Below are 15,648 nucleotides of genomic sequence, written 5' to 3' on the forward strand. Positions count from 1 at the left end.
CCCTTTACACCCTGACCCTTTAGGGCTTGGAGGGTGGAAAGAAGGTCGGAGATGTGTTTCTTGTCTTTGGACTGGACACCCCAGCCCCACGACTCTGGAACGTCCACAATAAGACGTCTAGTATACTTCGGTAGGGTGGCACTCGCATCATCCCTAACATAAAACCACTGCGAGTGCCATCCCTTGTTGGATGTCGCCAGATGCATGTATGGGTAACCCTTCGACCGGGTATGGCGTAGATGAATGCTAGCACATCCCATCAGCGCGTTCACATCTTTCCCCCCAATTTTCCTCTTTGACAGACTAATGTTAAAGAAATACCGCCACAGATCAAAATGGGGATCGATCCCTAGGAAACCCTCGCACAGGGCAACAAATGCTGCCATGTGCTGAATCCCATTGGGAGTTAGGTGCTGTAGCTCTACCTCATAGTAATCCAATAGCCCCTGAAGGAATCTATGTGTGGGTACCCCGAATCCCCGCTCATGGAAGATGGCAAAAGAGATGACATACCCTTCAGGCGGCACCGGCTCACCCTCGTCGCCAGGTAGCAACCACTCCTAGACGGCGGACAGTGGGCGGAGAAGGCCACGGCAGACGAGGCCCTCCAAACGCTGGAAGGTGATGCTTGATCTGCCCCACAACTCCATTAAAGCAGTAGGGGGGAAGGGCAGGCGTGAGCTTGACGGCGGCTGCAACACGAACGCGGGCCGGTCGATGATGGTGATGCGAGCGTGAGAGGCTAGGACGATTGGTGATGGATGTTTCAGAACGCAAAGGTAGGGGAGTGAAATACGGAACCTTGGGGGCAAACCTCGTGGTTTTATAGGGGGCAACGGACGCGAGAAGGGCAACCGTCTGCCTCGATCTCCGGGCCTTCCACGTGCGCCACCATGTCACATCACGGGACACGTGCCCGCAGTCCCTATCCTCTCACCCCAAAAATCTCAGCGGACGGTTCGACTTCCCCAGGCGAATCCGGACCCTCTATCCACTTGGGAAACGCAAGCCACGAAGGCTTGTTCTTTTCTCTTTGGCCCACCTAGGGCCTAGAAGCTCGCTGGCCGGCCCAACTAAGGAAGGACCCACGAACGATCCAAAATCAAGGGCAGAAGCACTAGTTAGGTTAGCCCTGAATTAGTTCCCAGTGAATGGGATGCCATGACCCACTTAGAAAAACATCCAATTGATAAAAAAACTAAGTCCTTCAGCCTTACCCACGAAGGGACCGATACAACCCCCTGGGCGACTCTACTCGAATCACCCGGGGGCTCGGGGGCTACACCCATTGGGTGCGCTCGTGCGCACCCTTTGGCGAAGTAACTTCGACGAAGTCAAAAAACACCCTCTAGGCAGTTCTACTCGAATCACCTAGAGGCTCGGGGGCTACTGTCGGGGACCTAATACCAGGGTACCCCAGAAGGTGGAACCAATAACCACCGAATGTGAAAAACTTCTGGATGCATAAGGGCACCGTTTCATCCCTCGTTTGGGTAAATAGGAGTTTGGTTCCGCCTCGCCCGACGCCTTTGGGAGATAACTCTGTCTCTCCCGAGGGCTCAAGGTTAATCTCCGTCTCGCCCGATGCCATTGGGACAGGATCAGTCTCGCCCGAGGGCCAAGGGATAAACTCTATCTTGCCCGACGCCTTGAAGGTGGGCTCAGTCTCGCCCGAGGGCTGAGGGATAGGTTCCGCCTCGCCCGACCCCGGAGGGGCGAGGTCGGTCTCACCTGAGAGATAGGAATTGGTCTCCGTTTCACCTGACGGCGAGGAACGAGTCTCACCCTGCTCCATATCTAAAGATTGGATTCATCCTCCCTGACAACTTCTCCCCATTCCCTCGAGATGATAAGTACAGGGCAAGACAAGACGTTCGGGTCAACCGTGGCTCCAAGGACCATACCTTGCGCCCTAGCAGGAAAAGTACTGCCAGGGGATGACAGGACAGGTGCTTTAGACCCTTCTAGGCACCGCAGAGCCTGAAAGGTTGTACAGGTGCGTGCTCCTCGCCCTATAGAGTTGTAGGCGCCGCCTTCAGCCCTGGGACACGCAACCCGACGAAGATATACGACAACCGCTACGCTCCAAAAAAGGACTTAATATCTCCATGCATGACGGACATTCCATCATCATACTATGGACCCAAGGGAGCGGCACCCACTTCCCAACCCCTTAGGTCTGCCAAGTCAGAGGGCCTTGACCACGTCGTTGCTCCGGACCCTGACCCCTTGTCCCTCCAATGAAGACTCATAGGAGCCAGAAGGCGTGTGGAGCAAGGATGGGAGAGGCCAATAAGTCAGAACCATAGTACTACAGCCCACACCCTGCGTAAGGCAGCATTTCTACAATCAACCTAACATTCTACAGAGACATCAATAGTATTGTAGGTGCCTATCTCCCTTCGCACTCACCAGAATGAAGGAGGAGGATTGGGTAGACGTGAGCCACAAGACTAAGTATAATATACATCCTAAACCCTGGCCCTTGTAAAAGCCACCCCCTTCCTCTATAAAAGGGGATGCGCTTCCTCCATCAAACGGACGGACCAAAAAAGACCGAACAATACGACGCACTCATACACACAGTCAAGTGGCTATGAAGCTCTTGACCACCTTTCAACCTTTCCATCAGAGACTTGGGACCAGACCCTCTCTCAATCATTTGTACCCCTTACTATAGACCGTTCACGGTGCTAATAACATGAGCAGTAGCAAACTGGACATAGGGACATTCGGCCCGAACCAGTATAAATCTTGTGTCCTTTAGCGCACCATCCGAGCCTAACGCGCATTACTATAAATTTACTTGCCGGTGCTTGTACAAAACACAGACAACGGCTCCGTCGGGGTGTTTTCGTTCAGGACCTCTTGACACCATCCATTAAGGAAGACAAGGAAGTTGTAGAAGTACCCCCTGCCGAGCAGTTGGTACTCATGATACCTTCGCAGGTCGCCGATTGGAGGGAACAGTTCATCAAATACCTCTCCAATGGCGAAGTACCCACCGACAAAATCGAAACCGAACGACTAATTCGCCGAAGTAAGCACTACGTGTTGGTGGACGGTAGCCTGATGAGGAAAAGTGCCAAGGAAGGGATACTGCAGAAGTGCATCATCCAAGACGATGGTGTGAAGCTACTATCTGAAATTCACTTTGGCTCCTGTGGCAATCATGTGGCTTCGAGAACATTGGTCGGCAAAGCTTTCCGAGCAGGTTTCTACTGGCCCACAGCCATTACCGATGCAGAAGATCTCATTCAATGATGTGAGGGATGTCAATTTTTTGCCAAGCAAATACATGTGCCGGCACAAGAATTACAAACCATTCCAGCTTCCTGGCCATTCGCATGTTAGGGACTAGATATGATCAGGCCTTTCAAACCTACGCCAGGAGGTTTTCGGTACGTGTACGTCGCCGTTGATAAGTTCTCCAAGTGGATCGAGTACAAACCACTCGTCGCAGCTACTGCTAAGAAAGCAATTGAGCTCTTTGAAGACATCATACACAGATTCGGTCTCCCAAATAGCATCATCACCGACCTCAGGACAACTTTTACCGGCCATCATTTTTGGGACTTCTGCGAGGACAGGTGCATCTCTGTTAAATACATTTCCGTTGCTCATCCTAGAGCTAACGGTCAGGTCAAGCGAGCTAATGGTATGATCCTCGACGCCCTCAAGAAAAGGCTCTATCAAAGAGAAGAAAAGCACCTAGGCAGATGGCTCAAAGAACTACCAGCTATGGTCTGGGGACTGCACACTCAAGCTAGTTGCAATACCGGCATATCTCCATATTTTATGGTCTATGGCTCAGAGGCCATACTTCCAACGGATATTGCATTTCGAGCACCTAGAGTAGAAAACTATGATGAAGACCAAGCCGCAGCTGTTCGGATAGAAGTCATTGATCGGGCCGAGGAAGAACATCTAATTACTTGCATTTGCACATTCAAGTACCTTGAAGGTCTACGGAGGTATTACAACCGTAACATCAAAGGTCGTTCGTTCGCGATCGGCGACCTCGTCTTACGTCGGAAACAAAAAACCGAAGGGCTTCACAAGCTGTCTTCACCGTGGGAGGGTCCTTACATCGTAAAAGGTGTTGCTCATCCAGTGTCTTATCGCTTATCTGACTTAGATGGACTCGATGTTCCCAACTCCTAGCACATAGAGGACCTTATACATTTCTACCCCTGAAATAACATAGATATGTATTCTTTACTTTAATATTAATAAAGTTCTAGTCTCCATAATTTCTCTACATTTTTTCCTTCATCATAAGCTTCACTTACCATTAGCGGGATATAAGCCACTCCGCGACGGCCTCCAATACGCTCGACAAGTACGCCCAAAGCGCCGAGTACGATTTCTCCAAATCGCCGAGCACGATTTCTCCAAATCGCCGAGCACGGTAACTCCAAATTGCCGAGCACGGTAACTCCAAATCACCGAGCACGGTAGCTCCAAATCGCCGAGCACAGTAACTCCAAATCGCCGAGCACGATTTCTCCAAATTGCCGAGCACGATCTCTCCAATTCGCCAAACACGTTAACTCCCGATCACCGAACACGATCTCTCCAATTCGCCGAACACATTAACTCCCGATCGCTGAACACGACTTCTCCAACTCGCCAAACACGTTAACTCCCAATCACTGAACACAATTTTTCCAAAAATCGCCTACTATGCTTCCTTCGGGCCGCATAGGTTTTCTACAAAAACAACGACGGTCTTGCGTTCCAATTTTCGCAACATAGCCCGCCGATCATCAAGCAGCACACTTTTTTCCATCTATTTTCTATGGAAACGACCCAGTCTCTGACTACATCCTACACGCGCTTAGGGGCTCCGCCCTCTATGTTACGGTTGGTCGGCTATGGTTCCTTGGCCATGCCTATTCATCCTACATGTGTCAGCGCCTCTGCGCTCGACATTATGGACTATGGGCTAGTCAAGGCCTAGATTTTAGGCCTGAACTAAACACTCGGACACCGCTTTAGCCATTTCTCTCACCACGTCACTCAAGTTGGCTGCTGGGCAGCATGTTTTTTCGTAATAGTAACTCTGGAGGACACCAAGGCTCTAACATCCCACCAAACGTACTATGAGCTCGGTGCTCTGCGTGTTGGGCGGTAGGCCACAGTCTTATGACAATGCTTGTTTCTCCAACATACGCATGGGCTCCGCGTTATGCATTACGGATCATGACCTAACTAAGGCATCAAGTTTAGTGAAAACTAACTGATCAAACACAACTTATATTACGCATAACTGCATCGGGTTGATAATACAAAGATTCTTCATAGCCAGATAAATCAAGTATTATAGGCAGTAATATCCGGGCAGTTCGTTAAGCTTCGCCAACAGTTTCTGTTTCGCCAAACAGGTCTATATTGCCGATAAGCACTTTCGCCACATCCTCGATGTCATCCTCTAGCTGCTGGGTTTGCGCATCGCTCAGCCCATCGACGAACCCACCACCTATTGACTGGATGTCGATGGACGGATAATGGGACCGAACCACTGCAAGGGCATGAGTAGCGGCGATCAAAACAGCGTCGCGGTTGAAGTTTTTGAAGTTCTCCCATGCTGCCTTGCATCTCTGAATGATGGTGTCTGGTCCTTGCTGCCTACCATCAGGACAGGGCGCCGGTTCAATGTCGACGCAGTCGAGCACTGGTTTTATTGCAGCAGTTATAGTGTTGAAGTTGTCTTCTGAACTTTGGCTTCCTGCACCAGCACATTGAACTGTGCCTTGGTTTTATGTCGATAATCTACAAGAATTACAATGGTTCGTCATAGCACAAAAGTATTACGGCGTCACTTCCGATCAGGGGAAACCTACCTTTCAATTCTTCGGACAGTTTGTCGGCTCGCTCCGACTCCTTCGTTTTCTCTTGTTGGATTTGTTCGACGGTCTGGCGAAGCTGGTTGAGTTATGCATCTTGCTCTGCAAGCACAAAAGATAAGAAACAAAAAAATATATGGCCACTTACTGCAAAGCACATTATGTGAAAAAGAATACCAGATTTCAGCTTGGATACATCCTCCAACTGCTGGCACTTCCAGTCGAGCTGCTCAGTTTTACTATCGAGTTCTCTGTTTTTCTTGCTCAACTGCTTAGACATTTTCTTAAGTTCCTCAGATACAATCGCTAGCTCCTCAGATGTCTTCTTCAGCTGCTCGGATGAAGCCGTTAGTCGCTCGGACAGAACCCCATTCTGATGTTCAAGGTCCTATGAGTTCGACTCCACAAGGTCCCGCTCGCGCTGGGCCCTCTAAATACTTTTCTCCAAAAGACTTAAAGCCTCCTGGAGTATCTTATTTTCCTCAACGAGGGGCTCCATCCTCTTTATCAGTTGGTCAGCTATCCGAGCTATCCCCTATGGATTAACAATGAAAGAGATAAACCTTGATCTTCTGACAACATATATCAGTGTTATTGGCGTGGCACTCACCTCGATTTGAGTCATAACTCCAGCAACGGTGGATTTCAATCTCTTTATCTCCCTGGTGGTGTTTTCTTCCTTGACAACTACCACCTCTTCCCCACGTTTCCGGATAATCCAGACGGACTAGGGATTAGGTGTGGCACGCTCGATCTCCATGACCTCATCCTCCTCCGCCATCGCTTAAGGCACCATCGGGGGGCTCTGTGGTTGGACCACCGCTCTGACCACTCCTGGCATCCCTATGGGTGATGACGTTTGCTCCTCAGCCATTGATGGAGTCACATCTGTAACCTTCGGCGCACCAACAACAGCCGCAGTTTCCGCTTCCAAGGTAATGGCTTTTTCGGTCGTAGCCGAGGTTGCGGTCATTGACACGCCGGCCGTGTGTGCCAACGATTCACCATCGCTAGGTCTGCTGGGAGCGGCGGCTAGCCCGTCCTCTATTCATCGAGCACTAGGGGACTCCTAGACGGGAGCAGTCGTTGTTTTTTCTTCTAAGGTCATGGGCCTCAATGTCGCACTATGTAATATCGGCTTCTCAGTAACAAGGAGAAATCAAGGAACAATATTATTACTCCAAGGCAAATATACTTACAGTTTGGTCTTCCAATTGATTTTCTTGAATCGGCGATGCCTACCTGACCCCCCAGGCGCGGCTGTTTGGTCAGCTTTATGGGAGGACTCCTGCGCCTCTACAGCGGGCAGCCACTCTTCTTGGTGCCCGGGGGCACTCCCTTCTATGCGTTGTTTGGGGACTTCAGTAGTTTGCATCACCGGGACATCCGCCGTTGCTCGACCATAAATTTCCCATGATCGATGCTTGGGAGCGTCAGCATCCGCCGGTGCCTCCGTCGTGCTTGGCGGAAGTGCTGACTGGTCCTCGTCATCATCCGACCACTCCAGCATAGCCGTTCGTCGTGGCCGAACTGCTCAGTCCTCTCCAAGAGAGATGCCGCCTGGTTTGTGTGCATGAGAGCTGGCGGTTTTTTCTCCTTTTTTGGACCGGCTCGTCTACTACTGGTCTTTTCCCACGGACCTTCTCTGACACTGGGGATGGACTATCCAACGAGGAGCTTGACTCATCCTCTTCGGGCTATAGTGGCCACCGAGGATCTACTCCTTTCGGCCAATCGGCTCTTGGCATGTCTGAAAAGTATATTGCCCTATCCTGCAAATGGATCTTTTCATAAGTAAGTCAGTCCTATGCTCGGCAATTAATGCTTGATAGACAAGAAGCAAAATGGTTACTTGAGGAGGTGGATTGGTGTAGTTGAAAGCCTTCATTCCTTTTGGCCAGCTGAATGAGACATTCGAAGTAAATAGATCCATGGCACGGTCTATCACTTCCTTCTTCATCAGACGGTCTGTGTTTTCCTGGGTACCATCGTTGTCACCTTTATAGTCAAATGTCGGGTGGGCCCTCTCTTTGCAAGGCTGAAGGCGTCGCACTATAAAGCTAGCCGCCACCAGTTCACCCCAAAGCTCAATGCCCTTAATCAAGTCTAGCAGTTCCATTACCTGCTCCATCTCAGCATTGTTGGGTCTCTCCGACCAATTAATATGATTAACCAGGATGTGGTGGATGTCGCATTGAATCATTGGGTGACTTTGTTTGATATAGAACCATCTGGCATTCCAACCTTTGAGGGAGGTATTTAGTGGAACACTGATATATTCACTGGCCATCACATCCCTCAGTTGCAGGTAAACGCCGCCGACCACCTTGGAACCGCTACCCCCTTCTTCTATAGACAGAACAGGTGCCTGAAGAGGTTGAAGTGCGGAAGAACACTAAGAAACGCCTTGCAGAAATGGATAAAGATAGAAACATGCAGAATGGTGTTGGGGTGTAGATTACAGAGGCTAATCGCCCAAAACTCCATTAGATCCCTCAGAAAGGGGCGGACAGGAAACCCTAATCCTCGCTAGAAATAATCCTCAAATACTACAGCCTCATCAGTATGTGGTGTCGGGAAGGGCTCACAACTAGCTGGCCGCCATCCAGTAGTGAGACGGTCTGGGAGAATGCTTGCCACCACCATCTTATCGAGATCCGCCACCGGCGTCTTCGATGGCACCCACTCCTCATCGCGGCTGGCTCCAGTGGCCACTTTCTTCGGCTTTGCGACTCCTTTTTTGGTGCCATTTCCTATGGATTGGTCCTAGGGTTGGAGGCGAATGCTCGCGATTGGTGTGGAATGTGAAGCACAGGGATTGCGAAGGTAGGAAGCAGGGTGGCTTGATAGAGGTAGGAGGCGATGTGTGTGGCGGCACGGTTATAAAGCACTTTCCCCACTCTCCCTTGACTCTGAGGGTTTTTGGGAAACTGTTCCCGCGATCAGTGCAACTCCTCCAAAATGGTTTAATGGGCCGCAACTTGGGCTATCGCGTCACAGTAGCCCACGCCGCTCATTTATCACCGCCACTTATTCTCTGAATTCTCTACATTTTAATGAGGCTTAGTAACTGATACTATACAACCATTACTCTGAATTTCTTGCCGCGGTTTGATTTATCCGATATCTACGCTAGAAACACGGGGACTGGCTACCTGCTTAGATGGTTCACTAATTTCTGAGCCTGGCACCACGTGACTACATCACCTACTATCAGAATCGGGGACTAAGTGGGCACACTTCACCTTGCGGTGAATGTGTTTGTTTTTTGTCTTGAGGCTACGCTCGGGGACTGGCTGCCTGCTCGGACGGTTTGCTAATTTCTGAGCCTGGCACCACGTGACTATGTCACCTACTGTCAGGCTCGGGGACTAAGTGGGCACACTTCACCTTGCGGTGAATGTGTTTGTTTTTTCTTAAAGACTCCGAGCCTCTAAAAGATAAAACCAGATATCTTTACCTTCATTTTTGGATTCTAAGTGGGCACACTTCCCTTTACCATGCAGGAATTTTTAATTTTGGACTTGAGCTCCTTACACCCATATGACAAGCCATGCTCAAAGCACACTGCTCGGTGATGTTGTACGCTGCTCGGCAGCTACTCACAACTGCTCGATGACTCCTTATGGTGGTCGAACCATGATTTGGACAGCTCGATTTTGGTTCGCACCTGCTCAGAAAGTCTCAAGACGGCGTTGCACAATGGGTACAAGGCGCTCGGGGACTAGTTGTGGGGGGTACGACCCCGGATACCCATGGTAGGTCACATGGGCTATGCCTCCAGGGGTGGCCCAGCCCGTAAGAAGGAGCCTTGCGGGCACGATTGTTGACACCGTTTTTTGCACATGTCAAAATGATTAGAGTGGGCTAATCGGTAGAGGAAAGTTACTATATACGCTGACAGCTAATGAAAATCAGCTTGTAAAGATGGTTGCCGATGAATGGTGGTGATCAATGGAAAGGTTGATTTAGACTCGGGCGTTGCCGATAAGGTTGGAGATGTTATTGTCGATGCCGATGAAGGAAGGCTTGAAGACTACTGCCGATGAAATAGGAAGTATGCCGATGGAAAGGAGGTCGGTGAGATTTCCATCATAAATGAGGTGGGCAGGGAAATAGATAGGAGTTGATTTCCTTTTCTATATTTGTTAGAGTATGATTCATGTAAGAGTCACGTGTTTCCTTAGATATGGACTTGGTGTCCTAGTTGTGTTCGGTTATGTCTCTTTAGATCAGGGTATAAATATAGAGTGAGGGGCAATGTAATAAAGATATATCAATCAATATCAAAACCAATTTTTACTACTATTTGCATCTACTTACTTTTCAGCGACTTCGTCAATTTGCATATTTTTTCCTTTTTACGAGTTCTCATTGATTCGGCGAGTTGCATAGCTTTAGTGCGACCTTCGGCGATTCTCGAGTTTCGTGTGAGTACCTCTTGGCCGTGACTTCCGGGCGTATCGCTGTTGTTAGGACCAAAGTGCTCGTATCTTCATCCTTGTCGATTAACAGGTCAAATCGACTAGCACGCTTTGGATATCGATTCGGGTATTAGCCCTTTGTGTTTGCAGATCCACTTTTGCATCAACACATCTTTTGGCACGCCCAATGGGACCAATCAATCCGATCAATATGTTCAATTCCGAGATCGATTCAGGGAACATTATTGTGGTATCAGAAGATCTTAAGGAAGAGCAGAGGCAGGCTATGGAAAAGGCTATAGAAGAATACAGGCAGCTTTGTCTGAAATCATTTAGCCTGAACAAGAGTGGACAAGTCATCCAGAAGCAAGATTTGCCGTTGCCTCGGCAGGTTACCTTTGACTCCAATCCTGGTAAACTTCAAGAGATGGTTAATTCTGCAGTAAATCATGCTTTGATTAATCATTCCAATGTGCTATCCAATACTATTCATAATGTTGTGGTTCGAACTCTTAAAGAAGGACAAGCGTCACCGCATTACATTGGGCCTGCCTATCACCAACCAGAGCCGGCATCTGTCAATACTCCATCGGCTCCCTCGGCCGTTGTAGGTACAGAAGTTACTTCTCCTCCAGTATCGACAAGCTTACCTAATATTCAATCTACACCAATACGATCAGATCCGATGCTACTAGGAGGACAAGTTCAGCTTAATACAGATCTAGCGGCATCAACTATGTCAGGCCCTATGTCTCAGAATAGCCAGATTCCTGCTAATTGGTGGGGATATGGTATGCCTCCAGAGTCATCTGCTTTCAATCCTAGGTTACCCCAAGTGTTTGATGCAGTAGGAAAAGCTCCTATACCATCGGCTGTTTCGCCGATGGCTCAAGTGCCTCAATATGCCACAGCAACTACTGTGCAACCAAGTCCAGGAGGTTTCCAGATGCCTTTGGTTCAAACACCTAGTTCAAGTCCATCGGCAAGCTTACTGCCGATGTAGCAGAAAGCCCTTGTTATGAGTCAAACTGGGGTTCAGTTCATGCCTCAAGCTGGATATAATTATCCAACAATGTCAGCAAATTACCAGCCATCGGTAAGTTTTGTACCGATGAGTTCTAATAATGGTTGGTCAGGACAGTTACCTGTTCAACACACAGTTCAGCAAAATCAGCAGGTTGCAGAGATTCAACAAGGTCATGTGCAAGCTGGTTTCTAGAATCAAGCATCGGCAGCTCAGCCGATGAATCCTTTCTAGCAGGTTAATGGACCACAAGTAACAGCAAATATGCCGATTGCTGGAGATTGTGGGCCATAAAGATATGTGGAGGGATATCAGCAGGCACCCCCTGTAGAAATTTAGCCAGTCCGTCAGCAGGAGGCTGATGCTTTTTGGGCCGATAAGATAGCAGAGATTATGAAGGATCAGTTTGGAATAAAACCCAAGGTCAATACTTATTCTTATCGGACTCCATACCCTCCTGCATATGATTTAATTCCTCTCCCAAATCGGTACAAGGTACCAGATTTCACTAAATTCTCTGGGCAAGATGATACATCAACAATGGAACACGTCAATCGCTTCATTATTCAATGTGGAGAAGCAGCTAGCAGAGATGAATTAAGAGTTCAATTATTTTCATCATCTTTGTCTGGATCGACATTTACATGGTTCATTTCATTACCACCAAATTCTATTATTACTTGAGTTGATCTAGAAAAACAATTTCATAAGTATTTCTTTGCTAGAATCCATGAAAAGAAGCTTACCGATTTAGTAAAGTTGAGACAGCGTAATGATGAATCGGTGGAAAGCTTTGTGCAAAGGCTACAAGATGTAAAAAATAAGTGCTACAGTCTGGTGCTGGATGATCGGTAGCTTGCCGATCTGGCTTTCCAAGGGTTATTGCCACATCTTAAAGACATATATGCTTCTCATGAGTTTGAAAGCCTCAGTCATCTTGTGCAAACGATCTCTGATCAAGATACTAGGGTTTTTGAGCCTAAAAAGAATTGGAGTAAAAAAGTATCATTTGTTGAAGAAGTAGGAGATTCTGATTCTAATGAAGAACCAGTTATCGGCTTAGCTGAGTGGGTTAAGAATAAAAAGCCGATATCTTGTCCTTTTGGTCAGAAAGAACTAGAAAAGTTTGCCTTTGATATCACCAAGGCCGACAAAATATTCGATCTTCTGCTTCAAGAGGGCCAAAGTAAGCTATCACCTAATCATGTGATCCCATCGGCAGAAGAGTTGAAGAAGATCTTGTACTGCAAATGGCACAATGCAACTTCACACAGTTCAAATGACTGCAAGGTGTTCAGGCAACAGTTACAATCGGCTACTGAATCTGGGAGAATTAAGTTTGGTACTTCCAAGGCCCAGAAGCCGATGAAAATTGATCAACACCCTTTTCCAGCAAATATGTTGGAGGCCAAAGGGAAGACCAAGGTATTGACATCAGAAGCTGCTGAGAAGAACGCATCAGTAGATCCCCAACATCGGATAACTACCAATGATGCAAAAAGTAAGGGTTTGCTGGGAGAAAGCAGTAGTTCCAAAAACCCTCCTTGACCTAGCATTATGATTACCCATCGAAGGCAGCAGGAGGATTGGCGTCAGCGTAAGGACCGATATCGGCAACAGCAAGAAGAGAGACGTCGGGAAGAATGGTATCGGCATAAAAATCATTGGAGGTGCCCATTTTTCATCCATTGTTGGGAAGAAGGTATTAAATTGCCAACTGTTGAAAATTTCCCTGAGTGCAATAGTTATTATGGGGTCAATCGGTCAGAAAGGAGGTTTCAACCTGGCAATCTGGGTTTATTTATCAATGAGCCGATCAGAGGTAGAGCGTCAGTGCATGATTGGCTGGGGGGCAGACTTAGTGTACATGAGAGGCTTGGTAAACGCGCTGGATATTTTCCAAGGAATCAAGAGGAGCTTGAGGAAATGGCAAACACAAGAGTTCTTGATGAAGAAATATTCTACAGGGACCCTAATATACGCCATATAGAATCAACTAGGACCTGTTATCAGCCGGTTTGGAAAACCAAGTTTCCTTGATGGTGCCTGGAGGGTCTGACAAAGACATAGAAAAGAAGGATGCAACGTGAGCATCAGGAGGATTTATACCGAGAGGAAAATTCCTCTAATGAGAGGTCCGGTCATCAGCAGTGGCAGGTAAAACACAAAAATAAGGGTCCATCGGCAGATGTTAATATGGTATTCATGTTGCCGATGGAGTTTTTGGCCCTATCTGATAATGAGGATGAAGTTATTCTCTCTGATCAAGTAGCTCAGTTGACACTAGATCCAATGATGGATGTTTTTGAGAAACCTACTGATGATGAGAGACAGCATCTTAAAGCTTTGTTTGTGAAAGGCAGAGTTGATGGGCAGCCTGTATCTAAGATACTTATCGACGAAGGGGTTGCGATTAATATTATGCCTTATGTGATGTATCAGAAACTTGGTAAGGGAGATCAAGACTTGACCAAAACCAATATGATGCTGAAGGATTTCGAAGGCAATGTGTCACCGGCTAAAGTGGCAGTATGCGTTGAATTGACCATCGGTAGCAAAACCTTGCCGACGGCGTTCTTTGTTATTAATGGCAAGGGTGCATATAATCTGCTTCTAGGGAGGGATTGGATTCATGCTAATTGTTGTGTTCCTTCTACAATGCATCAATGCCTCGTACAGTGGATTGGGGATAAGATTGAGGTTGTTCTGGTGATTCTTCTTATATCATCGCATTGGCAGAATCAGATACTTATGAGCGAACTAAATGCATATCAGGAGAAGTTTGGGAAAAGGAGTTCTTTAGAGTTGCTGATTATGAAATTCCACCGATCCAAGCAGTCGGTTCTGAAGAAGAGTTTTAATGGATAGGTTTGCCGATGATGGAAAATTAGGTCAAGGGTTCACATTGGCAGATGATTTAGTAGAAGTAGATATTGGTGATGGCGATAGGCCAAGACCTACTTTTATTAGTGCTAAGTTAGATTCCAAGTGTAAGCAGCAAATGACTGATTTGTTAAAAGAGTATAAAGATTGTTTTGCTTGGGATTATACTGAGATGCCTGGATTAGACCGATCGATAGTTGAACATCGGTTACCTATCAAATCTGGATTTCGGCCACATCAGTAGCCAGCGCGCCGATGCAACCCTAATATACTTCCTAACATTAAGGCCGAAATAACTAAATTAATTAAGGCAAAGTTTATTCGGCAGTGTCGATATGCAGAGTGGATCTGTAATGTGGTTCCTGTTTATAAGAAAAACTGAAAACTTTGTGTTTGTATTGATTTCAGGAATCTTAACAAAGCCACACCGATGGATGGCTATCCAATGCCGATTGCTGATTTGTTGATTGATGCTATAGCCGGACATCAAATTATCAGCTTCATGGATGGTAATGCAGGTTACAATCAAATATTCATGGCTGAAGAAGATATTCCCAAGACTGCTTTCAGATGTCCAGGTCATGTAGGGTTGTTTGAGTGGGTAGTCATGACGTTTGGTTTGAAAAATGCTGGCGCTACTCATCAAAGAGCTATGAACTTTATTTTTCATGAATACATCGGCACATTAGTGGAGATCTACATTGATGACGTAGTGATTAAGTCTGGAGATATCACAAAACATCTAGCTGATTTACGAAAGATATTGGAGTGCACAAGGAAGCATGGATTAAAGATGAATCCTAATAAATGTGCATTTGGTGTATCGGTAGGTCAATTTTTGGGTTTTATGGTGCATCAGCGGGGCATCGAAATCAGTAGGAAGTCTATTGATGCAATTAACAAGGTGGTTGCTCCTGCCAATAAAACTGAATTGCAATCTTTGATCGGTAAGATTAATTTCATTAGAAGATTCATATCTAATCTGTCGGGAAGGATCAAGGCTTTTAGTCCATTACTTAAATTGAAGGCCGATCAGGAATTTGTATGGGGAGCTGAGCAGTAGTTAGCCCTGGATGAAATTAAGAAATATTTAACAAATCCTCCAGTGCTAGTTCCACCTCAACATGGGAAACCTTTTAGGTTGTATTTGTCAGCTGATGATACCATTATCGGTTCAGCTCTTATTCAAGAATTTGAAGGGAAAGAACGTGTTATTTATTATTTGAGCAGAAGATTAGTGGATGCTGAGATAAGGTATTTGGCCATCGAAAAATTATGTCTGTGTTTATACTTTTCTTGTGTCAAATTAAGACATTATTTGTTATCTGCCGAATGTATGGTCATATGCAAAGACGACGTAGTCAAGTATATGCTGTCGATGCCGATATTAAGTGGTAGAATCGGTAAGTGGATTTTAGCATTATCAGAATTTGAACTACGTTACGAATCGACTAAGGCAGTTAAGGGG

This window comes from Miscanthus floridulus, chromosome 11, assembly GCF_019320115.1.
Source record: "Miscanthus floridulus cultivar M001 chromosome 11, ASM1932011v1, whole genome shotgun sequence".
NCBI lineage: Eukaryota > Viridiplantae > Streptophyta > Magnoliopsida > Poales > Poaceae > Miscanthus > Miscanthus floridulus.